We start from the raw sequence: 15562 nt of genomic DNA on the forward strand, positions 1-15562 counted from the left end.
CAACTCAGTTCTAGGATTATAAAATTTGGAACAAGACAACCAAATTTAACCTCTTACTTAAAACTGAAGCCTGGAGAGACAGCAACTTGGTCAAGGTCACACAACTAACCAATAGCAGAGCCAATTTTTAAGTATATGACCACACTAACTTCTCTGGGATATGAACAATGTAAGCTTCTGTTTGCATTGTCATTCCTCTGGAAAAGTAACCAAACATAATATTCACAAATTATGAATTTGTGCATTTTACTGCATTATAACCTTTCATTCTGCTTCATTTCATGGTCTTCTTAACCAGTGGGAAAGTTTTAGCTTTTCTCACATGCTTCTTATCTTAATAAGATGTACATTGATGACATTGATGACATCAGAGACAAGTGCTTCTGAACAAAGTGACTTATTGGATGAATGAATAGCTGTACACACATTGAATGAGATTGATATAATGGAAGTTTCATTGAGCCTTTAAAAATGAGGACAAAATGATAGAAAATAATTTAGATTCTCATGTCTTGACTCATCAAATTAATCCAATGGACATTTTCACTTCTAATATATATCACTTGTTTTTCCACATTATTCTTGTATGAATTCTTAAATGAATCCTAATTTTAAGTTATTTCTTTAGACATGCCTTTATTAGAAAAATTTCTTTTCCATAGGAGCAAATAACAAAACCAAAAGCATAGTCTAAAAAGATTTAATCTAATCCATTTTACTGTTTCTATGACTCTCATCTTTTCAACTATGATAAATTATATATAAAAATATTGAATATTAAAAGTAAACACTTTGAAAACAGAGAAGGCCCTAAAATTATAAGATTTGCTAACAAAATTCTAAAAACTCTGACTTACCTTTTAAACCACCATGTTACATAAATCAGTTTAACTCATTCAATATTAATTGAAAGGCTTATTAGGTATCTGCCATGTGTCAGATATGTTTTAATTTTAATGTCCTTACATCTATAAGGAAATTGTTACTTGAAATATCAGATACCACAAATTATAAAATTGTATTGTACAAGTGAGTAAATTAAAATTATGAAAATTTAAAGAGCATGATTTAATGTAAAAAGATTATCATACTAAGAAAGGAAATGAAACAAGATGAAAAGTATATTTATATTAAAAAAAAGGAATTTCCACTCTTCAGACTTCTCCTGGGCTTTTTTGCAGGACTAGATTCAAGATGAGACTTTAAGATGATTTCATCATTCTCATGCTTTCTTTCAGTTCTCTGGATTCATTCAAATGAGCAATTATCTATTTAAAGTTAACTAAGCATTGGCACAGTGCCATGTGCTGTATTTTAGAATCTTGATGTCATAATCTTATTTTAAAGCAATAATATCTTGAGCTTTTTTCTTGTCTATAAATGAAGAGGGTAATGAATAGTTAATGGCAGTGAATAGTTAATTTTAGAAAACTTAAAATAAAAAGTATTTTAGAGTAGCAGACATATCAGGTAAATTATCAAGAAATACATTTGTTAACTATAAAACACCCAAATATTTCACTGGAAGGCAGGTCTTGCCTAATTTGGGAGGAATTAACTATGGAGAGCAACAGAGGCCACCATGTGAAATCAACCCAAGAGGCTGCATAAAGCAAGCAGGGTATTAGGGCTAGATCTCAGTTCATTTGGGAATGAATATCTTTGGATCCCCCAAACAAAAGAGCTCAGAAGCCAGATAATTTCCCAATGCAGGACAACACATCTGAACACCATGGATGAAGCAGAAAAAATAGCCATTAAATAATTTTAACACTTTTTAAAAAAGTACTTAATAGTTTTAAAAACCCTAAATTGAGATGGTTGCAAAGCTAACTATTCCTGACCTTCATAGTGCTTTCTCATAACTTCTCAGAAAGAACATCTGGGAATCCATTTCAGTCTGCTAGAGATAATTTTTCTTAAGACTTACATCAGATATGTCAAAATTTCTTGGTAAGAGATAAAATATGCTGTAAAATTCTTTATTCCTTAACTAGCATATTATTTCAATGAGAAATAAAGGTCCCAACAAAGAATTATTTCACATATAAAACTTTATATTATCTGGCAAGTACTATTTCATGTTTCTCATTCTTTTTGATCCTTCAATGTAGTTGATATAAGTGATCTTTTTTTTTTTTTTATAAGTGATCTTTATAAATAGATTTGACTTGAGCCTGGGAGAATTCCACTGAAAAGTAAGATCTAATTTCTGGCTATCTGATCAGTGAATTATTCTGAGTAGCCATATCAAAATTGGTATCAATGTATTCTATATTACTGAGTGCTATGTGAGGTCATCAACTACATTAGTCACCAAATGAGCTGAATTAGAATATAGTCTCTGAGCTCAAACCTATTAGGCTTATAGCCTAATAGTACAAAAAATAAGGAAGAAAATAATCACAATATGATGTATCATAAGTAATAATAAAGCTATTATAAGGGTGATAATACAGAAAAGGGTTAATTTTCTATATGTGTATATGGAGGGGGTGGGAGGAGATTGCCCTTCTGAGTAATACCTGAGAATGTTTCTGAAGGTTATACTGCCTGGAACTGCTCTGTGAGACAGAATAAAATTAATAATTATTAAGCCTTGCCAGAAGTACAATTGACAGGAAATATTTTTAAAGTGTATCTGATAGCTTAGAGATAGGTAATCTCCAAAATGTTTATAATTTAGATGTATTATATAGTTTGTCTGCAGTCTTTTAGTTACAAAAGTTCCATTTTCTCTTAGATTTTGATGAGCTTCCAAAGAGAGACAGTGTGCTTGAGTGAGATGACAACATCTAATGCAATAAATGCCTTTAAAACAATACAATCAAGTACGACCTATAGATTGTGTAGGCTTACTATGGATAGTTGGGCAGGGGCAGTTTTCTCAGGGGATGACTATTACATTAAGAGCTGACTGAATTCACATATCAGCATGTATATCTATGGGGCACACATACATACAGGAGGACACGGACACAAACACCCATATCCATTGTTATTGAAACACACTTCTGAAAGCATGCCTTCTTGCAGGGGACAGTAGTACCATCCTGGAATATTTGAGGAAATAATTTGCGCTTGGTATAGTACTACCAAATACAAACCTACATGTAAGACATTCTTTGGAAGGTATCACTATCATTTTGTATTTTATGGCTTAATATGTAATTTTGTCTCCCCTATCTTGTTAGCTATAAGACAGAGGATGTAGATATAATTATTAAGAGCATGAGCTCTGCAATCAAACCACCTGAGCTTGAATCCTGACTCCACTTACTAGTTGACATTAAGCATACTATTTCCCCTTGACGCAGTTTCCTTACCTATTACATGAGGATAATTATGTACCTCCCTTATAAGATGGTTATGAGAATTAAATGGGTTATTAAAATTTCTGGCAAAGGATTACACAATCAATGTGTTAGTTGTTACTTCAATCATTTATAGCAGCACCTAAAGCTTGAGTGGTTTCTATATGCACTTAAAAAAAATCCACAACCCTATGGTGTAGGTGTTAAGCTGTTTTGATTGATTTGGGTAATTTTCACTAAACTAAGCATTTAAAATAAACAATAAGAACTTATTGGCCTATTTCCCAGAGGGGCAAATAAACATTAATACATGTGCCAGGGTTGATGTTCATTATTATATTTACAATTCTCTCATATCAAAAATCTCATGTAATTTGGAAGCACAGTAGCCTGAAAAGTACTTGAACTGTAAAAACTAAGAAGCCTGCATTAAAAGGTGTTTTCATAAAAATTATCTTTTTAGCCAAGCCATAGCATTGTCTAATCAAGTCTCAACAATGATTTGGGTTCATGACTGGTAATGATATATAGAATGATTACTTACTGCATATCTGATGCCAGAATCAACTAGACCCAGTGTCAATTTCAGAGTGAGATTGATGTTCCTGGGAATACCCCACTTAATAATTAGCTGAGCACCTAGTAAGATGAGAAAAGCTCCCATTGAAACTGAATTCCCTTATATTTAACTACAGAAAGAGAATTCCAAGAGAGGTATAAGCCCAAGCTATGACTTTTCAGTTTTAATATCCCAACACCCTAGAATATAAACATCAAAGAATGCCCCTTTGACACTATAACCCATCTTCTCGAATCAGAACAGTATGGTTAAAATTTTTCTGTAGAATCGATTCTTTCCTGTTTATTCAAATTATTCAAACTTATTCTTCTTGGTAGTCCTAAGAGGAAAATAAAAACTTAATGATTAGTTCTATACTGGATTTGTCCAAAAGCCTTTAAAAGGTAACCCTCCTAGGCCCTATCTGGGTAACTCAGTTGGTTAGAGCATTGTCCCAATACACAAGGTTGTGGGTTCGATTCCCAGTCAGGGCACATACAAGAATCAAACAATGAATGCATAAATATGTGGAACAACAAATTGGTTTCTCTCTCTAAAATAAAAGTAACCCTCCTTGAAAACAAATGACAACTTATAAAAGCCTTTAATATTTTAAAAAATGTTCCAACTCTAGTACTTAATGAAAATGTTAACATTTTCATTATTTCATAGTTTAAAGACAAGTGGCACATGCTCCTGGAATTTCTTAAGAATATCTTTTGTAGATACTGTCAGTTCTGTTAAAACAATGGTATTTTCAGTAAATACCGTCCTAAAACAAAACATCCAGGAAGTTTCCCTATAATTTCCTTTAGTAAAAAATCGTCCTTTGGCCCAGCCGGGTGTGGCTCAGTGGTTGAGCATCCACCTATGATTCAGGAGGTCAGGGTTCAAGTCCCGGTCAGGTTACATGCCCGGGTTGCGGGTTTGATCCCCAATAGAGGGCATGCAGGAGGCAGCCAATTGATGATTCTCTCTCATCACTGATGTTTCTTGCTCTCTCTCTCCCCCTTCCTGGGAAAAAAAAAATTGTCCTTTGTTAGCACACATTTTAAAGGCAAGGATTTATTCAGCTGATGTATTTTCATTTCAAATGTCTTTAAATCTTACTCCTCACCCCCCTTATTTAGTTACTTTCAAGGTTCCTGGTATATCAGTCTAATGCATATATCCAGTTGGTAATATAAATAAATAATATAATAAAATACTGAAACTTGATCTACTGTTGTCATCCAGTACAATACAGAATAAAGAAGTCTCAAAATTATGTCTTTTCTTTTTCAATCACTCAATATATTTGAACACCTCATATTTTTTCAATTCTCTGAATGCCCTCTACTTAGTTCACATCCACACTCTACATGTGGGCCTAACATAAGCCATATACACCAAGACTTCCAATGAACATGCATTTATTAGCATATAGCAATGTTAATAAATGAATTTCAATGCTAATTTTTAAATCTGTTGAACTTTTACCTAAACCCCAAATTAAATGATCTAATTTGTCTATCCAGAAACCAAGACCATCTGGTATTGTTTAAAATAAGAAAGATTATAGTGAAGGAGGTCTTTTTTTCTTTTTAGGAATTTATTTTCTTAATGTATATCCTATATAATAAAGGCCTAATATGCAAATTGACCGAATGGCAGAATGACTGGTCGTTATGATGAGCACTGACCACCAGTGGGCAGACGCTCAATGCAGGAGCTGCCCCCAGCCTGCAGGCCCTATACCAGCCAAGGTGGGTGCGAGCAGGGGGCCCCCCAATCACCCCGCCGGTCACCCTACAGAGGGAAGCAACTGGCAGTGGTGGCGGGGGTTGGGGCCGGCGAGCAGGTGGCACCAGGCCGGCCAACACAGGTGCCAGTGCCCGCCCCTCCAATTGCCCCACAGATCGGCCCTGATTGCCGGCCAGGCCTAGGGACCCTACCCGTGCATGAAAATCATGCACCAGGCCTCTAGTATTATAAAATCACCACAAATTCTTCCTGAAGAATAAAAGTATGTAGAAAAAAGAAGTCATCCATTTTCAAAGCTCCAAATTCCTGAAGTTTTAGACATAAACTCATCTAAGAAACACCTATTCAAAATGGTACAATAACTATTATGGACTTATTTGGTCCATAATCCCTATTTGGGTATTTTCCTATTTTTCCAAAGGATGCAATACTCATTAAAATGCTGACAAAAATGGCATAACAGGGCCTGACTTGAAATCTGTATCATAGGCCTGTTTTGATGACAAACACCACTCCCCTCAGATTTTTAGACCCCCAAATAATATAGTTTCTTTATTCTATTAGCCAAGTTTTCATATTCTAAAAATAAGCTTTTATTGATTTTAGGGAGAATAGAAACATCAATGAGAGAGAGACATCGATTGGCTGCCTCCTGCACACCTCCCACTGGGGATAGAGTCCACAATGAGGGAATTGAGCCGGGACCTGTTGGTTCATGGGTCAACACCCAACCACTGAACCACACTGGCCAGACCAAGTTTTCAGATTCTAAACCTGCCTTTCCAAATTAAACTCCTAGTTCTTAAGAGTTTTAGATTATAAAATATTAGCACATGAGAAAAATAGGTTGAGACATACCATTTTTGCTTACATTCTAAATGGGGCACTATAACAGACAGGTCATATAATCTGAATTCATGTGTATTGGTTACATTTTTTAAACCATAGCCACATGTTCAAACTGAAATGTCCATAACTATTCTTAAAGGTTTTTTGATTATCAAATGTAAATTCCACCCTTTCCAAACAGCTCAGCTTTTTGACAAATTTGGTGTGATGATTGGGGTACAAAAGAAACAAACTCATATTGATCTTAGATTTCTCTTTGAGCAAATCTTGAGTCAGTATTTTTCTTACTGTTTAAAAAACCTTCAATGATTTCCCTTGCATCAGAAAGCTTCTCACACTATGGAAAAGTTCCTGTGGGGTGATAAGCAAGTGTGGCAGAGGAAGCCACAGGGTAAAACATCTCATATGCTCAAGTTTACTAAAACATCTTGAGAAATTTTATGTATTTACATATTATGGAACAAATTCTACAATTCATGGTATTTTTCAGGTATATTTTAGACGAATGTAAAGAAAAGTTTTCTGGGCCGGAGCATATCTTGAGAAAGAGATGCTATGCTCCCTTTAGTCTCTTATGAGTCAGGTTAAGAAAAAATAATTGCTAATACAACTATGTAACTAGAGGGGAATAAAGCCAAATAGTAGTAGTTGCCATTGGTGGGTAAAACTGTGATTTTTAAATAAAATTTTTTGCTCTTTCTGACATATCTATATGTTCATGTATTACTTTTATGCTAGGAAAAATTCAAACAAACTTTTTAAACATAAAAAATACTTAATTTTTAGACTTGAAAGTCAGTTTTGTTGTGCTACTAAATACACTATAAGTCAGATTTTCCTTTAGTTTGTTAATATAGTTTCAAAATTAAAATAGATTTATATACTCCATTTCTTATACTTACCTTTTGAGGTCTGGGACTGGAAGAGTGGGAAAATGACAGAAAAACCTAACAAATTCAAGAATTATTTTTGTTGTTGTTAATCCTCACCCAAGGATGTTTTTCCATTGATTTTTAGAGAGTGGGAGGAGAGAGAGAAACATCGATGTGAGAGAGACACATGGATTGGTTGCCAGAGCTTGCAACTAAGGTACATGCCCCTGACTAAAATCGAGCCTGGAACCCTTAAGTCTACAGGCCAAAGCTCTATCCACTGAGCCAAGCCAGCTAGGGCTTCAAGAATTCCTTTTTTAACACTCCTTTGACAACAGAGTAGATTGCTCCCCTGAAACTTATTTTAAAACTAGAGGCCCGATGCACGAAGATTCGTGCCAAGAATGGGCCTTCCTTCCCCTGGCTGCCGGCCCCGCCTTCCCATGCTGCCCAAAGGCCCGGAGCGGCTGGTGTGGTGCTGAATGCCTGCAGAGTCACCATGGCAACACAAGTGTCCTGCCCTGCCCCCAGCCGCTCCGTGCCTGTGTATGCAAATTATCCCACCATCTTCGTTGGCTTAATTTGCATACTAACTCCTGACTGGCTGGTGGGCATCATGAAGGTATGGTCAATTAGCATGTAACTTTTTTTTATTAGGTAGATGATCTTATTTTTGAAATGACTTAATTTTTGAAATTATCTATTCAAGTTCTTCCCATGATAGTATCCTTCATTATCACTTGTACAGTTCCCAAACCCAGTAGGATTTCTATTACAGATTTCCATGGTGGTAAGGCTGCTTCAAATAATTATTTATTTTTCAAGGATTTCTCATTCTGCACAGCTGGCCTGGCTCAGCAGTTGAGTGTTGACCTATGAACCAGGAGGTCACAGTTCGATTCCTGGTCAGGGCAGATGGCAGGGTTGGGAGCTTGATCCCCAGTGTGGGGCGTGCAGGAGGCAGCTGATCAAAGACTCTGTCTCATCATTGATGTTTCTATTCTCTCTCCCTCTCTGAAATCAATTAAAAATATATTAAAAAAAACAAAAAAACAAACTTTCCCCCATTTACAATCATACGTTCTTATTTATGGCACCTCCCTCCCCCAATGCTAATAAGATTGATCTCACACCCACAGTAAACCAGTAATAGTAAGTTTAGCAAGTGTATTCTTCTAATTAGTTCATTTGTACTATTTGGTAACCTTTTCACTTAATCATGAACAACTTCTAGTTCATTAATATAGCTACATTATATTAATAAGTTTGAATAGTACCACTTATCACAATATATTATTATTTTTTGGTCTCTAGCCTGTTCTCTCCTCTATTCTAGGAACTTATTCCATGTGGTTTGAGCAGGCCTGACCATCCCCACCACTAGGTAGGCGCGATTTAGACCAGCCAGAGTACTCCATTTATACTCTACCCCACCCCCCTTGACCATGGTGACTGGTTCAGGAATGGACATATCCTAGAAACAAGCCAATGAGAACCTTCCCTGAGACCTCTTTGCCAGAATTATTCAGACAGTATGCCATTCAACATGTTATTTAATCAGCTTTTAATTGTTAGACACTTAAAATAACTCTTCCAATCTTTTAGTATTATAAACTTTATAATAAACACATGGACTACTTCTTAAAAGAGTACATTTATTAACTGTTTTTACAATATTAAAAAAGGGAAATAATTAATTATTCACTTAATGTGCTAAAATCCTAAAAATATATTATGGCTATTCTATAATCATATGTGATTAATAGTTTTTCATATAACAGAAAATAATCAACTATACCACTTGTCAGCATAAAACTAGTATCTGAACTTTGGGACCTAATATTTAGGCTGATGTTTTGAAGTTCTGGATATCTTAGTCAACCTGCTTTTTCTTCATTTTGTTTCTTAAAGTTTTTGTTCATATTGCTAATACATTTTAAAGGTTAATATGTATGAATAAATGAGGTGCAATAATGATAAAGATATTATTATGTTCCTCAGGTGTGTTAAGTCAGAGAACAAGGTTAAGAACTAGGTATATAAACTGTTCATACCATCAGAATAAGGAATAATGCCAGACTATTAAAGTCAGGAAATAGCACACAGATTATTGGAAAGCAAAGAGATAGAAAAATGCACGTATCAGGACTAGTTCACTTGAAGAAATATGGAAAAACTTTAGAAAAGGTTGGGGCAAGATCATGAGGTACAAGCTAAAAAATTTGAATTTCATACAATAAAAAGCAGTGTTTTAGGAAGGTCAAATCAATGGGATATACTCTAGCAGATGATGAAACAATTACAGGCAAAGAATTCCTCAGCTAAAATGCTGCAAAATAAGAACAAGCAAGAAATAACAAAGTACTTAACTATGGCAGCAATTCTAAGAATGATGTCAGACAATGTTTGGGTAAATGACAAACATGAACAAGTTCAGTGTGTTCCTTGCAGCCATTAGCTTTGACTAAACTGGTCAAGTGGAAAACAATTTCAGAATCATCAAAACACAATTTGCAAAAACCTGATCATCACACATATATCTATTAACCAACCAAACACTTTTTATACTCTAAATGGTCTCAAATGGAGGTTATTAACCTTGAGTCTGATTCATAAAACTATTACGTTATATTTACAAAAGTCAAACAGGCTTAGAGGAAACCAACTGAATGAAAAATTAAATCTGTAGATTAAGCTAAAAGCTTAAGTAGTCATAACATTTGCCCCCTATAAAGTCTTTGATCCTATGAGCTACGATTCTCCCTCTTGTATAATTGATCATAGCCTTCCAGACTTCCTTGCTATATACCTACCAGAAATGTCTTTGTAGTTGCTATGTCATCTACCAGAAAGCCTTTTCTCCCAGATACCTAATGGTGTGCTCCCTTACGGTTTGTCTTTGTTCAAATGTCATCTCTGTGAAGCATATTCTCATTATACTATTTAAAAATATGCCTCTCCTGCCTTCCAAACACCTTTATGCCAGCCCTCCCACAGCCCTTGATTTATTTTTCCCCATAGAATTTATCACCATCTGACATGCCACTATGGTACCTATTAATTTTGTCTATTCTGTTACCCACACCTCTCTCCCAAGATTGTAAGCTCCATGAAGGTTGGAATTAATGTTTTGTTCAGTGCTGATCCTCAGTACCTATATAACGTAAGTAAATTTGTACCTTACTTTCTATATATAAATGTTTCAAATCAAGTTTTTTAAAAAAATATATATTTTATTGATTTTTTTACAGAGAGGAAGGGAGAGGGATAGAGTTAGAAACATCGATGAGAGAGAAGCATCGATCAGTTGCCTCCTGCACACCCCCTGGGGATATGTCTGCAACCAAGGTACATGCCCTTGACCGGAATCGAACCTGGGACCCTTGAGTCCGCAGGCTGACGCTCTATCCACTGAGCCAAACCAGTTAAGGGCTCAAATCTATTTTGAATGTTCCTTGTCCAACATTAGCATTTTCACACTGCCAGAAAACACAAACAAATATGAAAATCTGTATAGACGATGTTAAAACTTACAAATTCTCTTAAGAAGTGATGTACTTAAACTTTCTCGATGTATTCTACCAAACAACAAATATTCTACCTTCATTGCATCAAGCTAAAATATTTTTAATATATTTTATTGATTTTTTACAGAGAGGAAGGGAGAGGGATAGAAAGCCAGAAACATCAATGAGAGAGAAGCATTGATCAGCTGCCTCCTGCACACTCCCTACTGTGGATGTGCCCGCAACCAAGGTACATGCCCTTGACCGGAATCGAACCTGGGACCCTTCAGTCCCCAGGCCAACGCTCTGTCCAGTGAGCCAAACCGGCCAGGGCTCAAGCTAAAATATTTTAAACTGTTCCTATGGAAACAAAAAAAGTTACTTTATAGTTTACTATTTATCATTGAATTAAATCCAGACAAAAAAAGTTTTAGTAGTACTATAAGAACTTATATTCTTGAAATGTTACTTCCATATATAAAAGCATTCCCAAAGATTATAAAATAATGAGATACAGAAGGAAACAATCTCTGCGGTGATTTAAAATTTAAACCACTTTCTAAAGATATTCTTTAATAGAATAATCCATGCTAAATGGGTAAGTTATAAAACAAAGATATATAGAATACTTTTAATAACAAGTTAATTAAATTGAGGAACATTTAGTGTAAAAGTGGCTTATAATTTTTTTTTTCCTCAACACAATTTCTCAAACAAAATCTAACCCTATAGCGTAAGGTAAAGTAACGATAAGATTCCACAGGCAGTTTACTTTTTTCCCCCAAAACATAAAAAGTCCAATCATATGAAAATAACAACTATCAGATTATTCAAAATCCCGGCAAATTAAGGGGAGCTGTGTTCATTAATATACTAATCTAAGTTACTCATGTTGCATGTGTTAATAATCAAGAAATAGACCCAAATAGAAATTATGAATGAATTTAATTTCAGTATAATTAAGACAAAAAACAGCAACTAACTTGTCACCTTGCACAGAAATTTAACAGAAGAGGTTTAAACTTATTTATTTGCCAACATTTTCTTCATATCATATAGCCTAAAAAAAAAAAAGACATCAGAAATTCATGAGTTATATTTTATAAATAAACATGGTAAGAACATAAACTCTTAAATTTCTGGTGGAGGAATTAATTCTTCATTAAAGGGGCTCAAGTTAAAAAGAAACTGTTTTATTCTAAACTGTAAAATTCCCTTGATAAAAGTTAAGAAAATAAAAATTTTTTAAAGCTGGAAATGTACTGATGATGGTCTCTTTTTTATTTTCCCAGATATACAAAGTAATATGTCTAAACACTTACTAGAACCAAATCTATCTCAAAAGTTTAGGACATTAGTTTCTCTCCCTTTTGTTAATACTCAATGAGAAACAACACTTAGAATAAAACTTTTTCCATAAATAAGGGATAGTAATATCCACCTGCAAAAGGAAAAAAAAATTGAATTAGAATGTCAACTTCTAAATACATATATATATTACTTCAGAGATCACAGTTTATGATTATGAAAGTATAATCTTACTAATCCAATTATGCCTAAGATGGGCTCATATCAGTAATAATGCTTAAAACACCTATAATTCTGTAACAACCAAAGAATATATAAATGAAGAAAATCAACTTAAATATGAAATTTAGTCTATGGCCAAATTTTCAAATCTATCATATATCAAAATGTGTTATCTTAAGAGATTTGCATTTGAATATAGGATGCAAACTGAATTGTTGAATAAAATATTCCTCTTCTTGTCTCCTGGATATTTGCCTGCAGTACTCTGAGTTAGCACCAAACTCAATCTATACTCCAAATAACAGATTTAAGATGATCAAAACTGGAATTATTTGGCATCAACTTAAAAAAAACCATCTGAATAAAAAAGATTAGAATTTTTTTTCCCCAAAGAAGATGGGAAAAAGGAAAAAAATATACACCTATATGTAACTATTTCTTCCTTGCAAAATCAATAGTCAAATTAAGATTAACATTTTATTTTACTATTTGTTCTTTGTGTTTCAAAATTACACAAAGATGGAATTATATTAACTTTTACAAAAAAAACTTCCAGTCCTGTTGAGTTACCTGTTTCATCAGGTACTGACAGGCTATTTCCTCTTCTATAATAAAAGACTGGAAAGGAACTGCATAGCTACAATAAGTTTCAGTGCAATATTGTCTTATTCTCCCAATATTTCAAATTTTTAAAAATCTACTCTCAGGATTAAAACAAGAAAGTTTTCTTTTAGCTATAGTAGCCCCAAATGGACCTTCTTCACACCTGCAGCACCTAGATGTAAATATTCACCTAGTAAATGTAAAATCCAAGTTTTCTCTGTCATTTAGGAGGCAGATTAGACTAAATATAATTTTGTAACATTTGACTTCAAATTCATTTAGAAAAACAAAAAGAAAGCAAAAAAAGAAATCTAACTCCTGGGGTGTTCTGGAAAATATCAGACAAACTATGTAATTCATTCAGTAACTATTTCTAAGCATCTATGTGTTAGACGCTGGAATATTTTTAGTGAAACCAAAAACTATCATATATTTGTACAGTCTTTCATAAAATGGTTGAAATGAAGTAAAGGAAACAGGTTAAGAGCTTGATGAATGATTTATGAAAGCACCAGGCAATATTATTTCAATGTGACAGCTGGCATTTAATTCTAACAATATGGTGTATTGCTTCCTTATTTTGAGACAAAAAATTGCTGGAAAAAAGTGAGGCTGTTCTAAAAAAATGTCTTATATAATATTTCTTTACCTTCAAATTAAAATTTAAACAAAAGATACCTGAAAACAATTCCTTAAATTACATCTAATATACTTTCAAGGCTTCCAAAATTGACAATTAAAATTGGAAATTATTCACTCAGAACTTCTTTTATTTTGTATATTTTCTGCTTGGTTATATAGAAAAGGGTAAGATATTCCTGGCAGGAAATAAAACCAGAAGTATGGCACACTACACAAACACACTTGTCTCATCCTGAACATCAATTTTTGTTGAATGACTTAATAAAACTCCAACAAATAAAAAATAAAAGGTAAAGAAAACATATTCCTTTAAATTTTAATTAAAAATTTTTACTTTGTTTGCATCTATGAAATTAATTTTTGGTTTTACTATGAAGTTAAATTTTGTGATATAAAAAGCAAACAAGGCCTTCATATATATATTTGTACATATATACATATATATATATACACACACACACATATATATATATGTATATATATACATACACATACACATACACACACACACATAGTTTGCTTTTTGTTAATCCTCAGACGAGGATATTTTTTCCATTACTTTTTCAGAGAGAGACTGGAAGGGAGGGAGGGAGAGAGAAAAAACATCAATGTGAGAGAGACACATTGACTGGTTGCCTCTTGCATGTCCTGACCGAGGGCCAGGAGCCAACTGTATCCCAGGTTAAGTGCCCTTGCCTGGGAATTGAAGCCTCGTTGAGATGGCCGACGCTCTAACCACTGAGAACACCGGCCAGGGCAAGATGTTTGTTTTTGACTTGTTAAACAAAAATCTTCCGCTATTAAAAAATAACATTTTAATAAGAACAGGAAAAAATATGAAAACATAAAGTCAGACATAGGATTAAGATTCTAATCTGTCATATATAGCAAATTACTTAATTTGAGTTGTTGTTTCCTAAGTTATCCCAGGAATAGGTTGATCATCTGTAAGATTTTTCCTACCTTGAAAATTATGATTAAGTGCATTTTGAGACCCAGAATTTCAGAAATTTAATTCACATTTCATTATTTTTCCCCTTCCCTTATAAGGAAATATTTAGAAACATTATTAAATAGTCTTCTAAGTTCTTTCCAAAATGTATATGTTATAATGTCCATTTAACTGTGAGATAAGTATCTTTCAAGTAATTTCATTTTACTAGAGAAACAAAGGGAAAACGAATATTTGTTTAATCATAAGTAAAAATCTGTATATTTACACTGAATATAAATGTGCATTAAGAAATATTTATTTGATGTATAAGCTCTTTCAATAAACTCTTGATGGCATTCAACACAATAAATTGCAATTATACATACATAATACATCTGAAAAGTTAGTACTTATTTTTATAGATTATAGAATCATAAACCTAAGATTATTAATAACACTGAAAATACACTATCAATAAAACAGAAAGTTCATTAGTAATATTAATATACATTAAAATATGACTGTAGAATATGGTCAACCTTACTTCAGCAGCACAGTTAATACTGGAGATAATTTAGAATCTTAACGCCAATATTTACGTGCTGCTAAGGCACTGTTGACATCACTATCATGAGTTATGAAGAGTTAAAAGAAATACATTTTCTTCAGAAGATCAGATCCTTGTATTTTTGAGGCAGCACAATATGGCCTGCACCTTTTCAAAACCCACAAACCATTATGTGCTGCTACTTTACTCCAAGGTTTTATTATTTTAAACTCACATTAGTACCTAAAGATACAAAAATATTTTTTTCTTTTAGGGAAAAAAAGAGAATAAAACCATTTAAAAAATCCATGTTTAAAGATTGCATAATTAGTTTCTTAGAAGCTTTTAAGTAGCATAATAATTTATTTCTACATCAAAAATTTAAGGAAAGCCAACTATGTGCCAAGCACTTTCTATAGTTAGGAACACAAAAATGCATAATGTGAGGAAAAGCATTTTTCCT

At 33.5% G+C, this 15562-nt stretch overlaps 1 long non-coding RNA gene across 4 annotated transcripts in view; it reads right to left on the minus strand.

The window, feature by feature from the left end:
• LOC307104292 overlaps positions 1-15068 on the minus strand; it is a 47861-nt gene extending 32793 nt beyond the window's left edge. For all 4 annotated transcript variants that reach the window (XR_013813877.1, XR_013813878.1, XR_013813879.1 and 1 more), the window contains exon 1: positions 262-15068. This is a non-coding gene — a long non-coding RNA (uncharacterized lncRNA). The remainder of the gene's footprint in view (positions 1-261) is intronic.
• Positions 15069-15562: the final 494 nt, after the last annotated feature.

Source organism: Cnephaeus nilssonii (assembly GCF_951640355.1).
Source record: "Cnephaeus nilssonii genome assembly, chromosome: 8".
NCBI lineage: Eukaryota > Metazoa > Chordata > Mammalia > Chiroptera > Vespertilionidae > Cnephaeus > Cnephaeus nilssonii.